We start from the raw sequence: 2403 nt of genomic DNA, 5'->3' as shown, positions 1-2403 counted from the left end.
TGTCAGCACCAGGAGAACGATCTGTGTAAGCATTCCACTGTTGGTCCTTCAAAACGGGGTCCTTGTAACACCTCTCCACTCCCACCAGACTAGAAACAAATTTTCGTCTCACTACCATTTGAACTCTAAATGATATAGCACCGTACGAGAGCTTTAAGAGCAAAAAACAGAAGTCACCACAATATAAGACATTCCCCAAAATGAAGCAATAAGTTTCCCATGAGAACATCTACAACGAAATTGAACAACAATGGAGACAGATACATTTTCTATCGATCTGGCTAGGTAAGAGAGTGAGGATGAGGAGCATCTGCTCCCCATAGGAAAATCCAAAAATTTCCTAGGATGAACTATCCTCCTTCCCTCCCCCCTGCCGGTAGTTGTAACTTCATGCTTGTTCTAATACGAATAGTCAATTAGAAAGTAGAAGACATTCGGAACCCGTACTCTTAGAATAGACGGAAAATTTCGCAGACTCATCACATCAAGGCACGTTCTGCAAATAGCAACTGAGCAACAGAACACTTTCTGCTAAAAAGTTTACGACATTTTCACTTGCACACACACATAAATACAGTACGGTAAAACAGAGCTAAACTGAAAGAAAGAAACAGCAACCGAGACTCCTCGAAAACCCTTTACAGAGACATTCGTGTAAGTAAATGTCAACACTTACAATGCAGAAGCACTCCTTGCGCAGGATCTCCAGCTCGAGATGAGCTGAAATCAGCTCCAACAGTGCCAAAATCGAACCAATCGGGTGGTTCAATTAGGGTTTATCGGAAGGCAGAGAAGCTCCAATCGGGGGCAATTGCAGACAAAACCATCAATTGCAGAAGGAAAGCTTGATCGAATTTCAGGCCTTGTCCAGAATTTGAAGATTAGGGTTTGATCGAATTTTGGGGGAACAAGGCAGAGTAGCTCCAATCGGGGGCAATTTGGGCGGGAAGGAAATCGCGGGGGAAGGGGGGTTGGGGACAACGTTAATGGCTAATCCGTCAGGGACCTCCATTTATTTGGACGAAAGGACCAATTAGTCCAAACATTTGAAACGTTCGGACCAAATTATACAGAGAATATCTTTCCGGGACGAATTTGCCTTGAGATGCATATTTCAAGGACGAAATCGTCAATTTTGTCGTTTATATTCTCCCAAGAAAGGTGAGTGCACCACGCAAGATTTGCCACGTGGACGCTCATGTGGGGCCCGGAGGCCTCATACCTAATGTGCTACATGTCCTACCCCAAGGGAACACGTGCTCGGTTGGGAAGAAACATCTCACCAAATAATTTAAGCCCCCTTGTAGTAACCTTGTCTTATAGGTCAACTCAAAACAGTTGAACTAAGAATTTAAATTCGGGAAACATGGGGCCGATGCCCCGGGGATGTTCTTTCCATTTCAATATCATTTCGTTTCCTAAAAGTCTGAAAGAAATTCACGATTACAAAAATTTTATTTTTCAGTTGATTAATTCGATTTAAACTGAATTAATCTGATATTATTATATTTTCGCTATTAGAGTATACACCGAAAAAAATATCTAATAAAATGATATTATCCTCAATGATTGTGATCAACCATTCTCTCTGGTTTAGTTTTACTTTTAGTTTTTTTTTCGTTTTATTAAAAGAATCCATGAACTGATTGTTGGTCAAATTTCTCATTAATGCCATGCTGACTATTAGGAAATTATATTGGGCATAATGTCACAAAGAGTATCTGATATAAAAATAAAGCCCAACGACAGAGAGGATTCATAGATGATTCTCCAGAGCTAGCTGATATATAGTCGAGATATGTGTTTGTGTTAGAATTACCGAACGAATTGGCTTGCCTGCCATTATCGACTTGGTCATAAGAGGATCCCTAGCGAGATATTTCAAGAAGTCGAAGTTATCTATTTTCGTTGAATTTCAAATTGGAGTAAAGTAAATCAAAAGATTATGCGAGGATGTAGCAAGCTGCCACCAATTTATGGCTGAACAGCAGCAAAAAAAGACAGAAAAAGAAAATCCCAAATCGTGTAGAGAATAATAGCGTTATATACTACAAACGGCACAAGTGAGATTTGAGTTATTAGATAGACAATGACCATCATCATCGATATGAACGGTCGATCAACCCAGCAAACAACATCGAAGTGTCACTTGTCCTTTGGAAGGCCCAGACGACAAAAGACATTCTAATTACCTCATGGGGTCGGCCAAGCCGGTACTGCTTAACTGCACCACAATCCCAAATTAGCTAGGGAAGAGAACATGTGCTTTTGAATATTGATGTCTTGTTTCAGTAGAGTACCGGATTGGGCGGACATGAAACAACAACACATTCTCTTAGTCTTATTAGTTAGTTATTATGCGATAATTATGCATAGCCAATCCTTAATCAACGACATGATATA

The sequence above is a fragment of the Punica granatum genome, chromosome 3, assembly GCF_007655135.1.
Source record: "Punica granatum isolate Tunisia-2019 chromosome 3, ASM765513v2, whole genome shotgun sequence".
Classification (NCBI taxonomy): Eukaryota; Viridiplantae; Streptophyta; class Magnoliopsida; order Myrtales; family Lythraceae; genus Punica; species Punica granatum.
Note: the sequence above shows the minus strand (reverse complement) of the source record.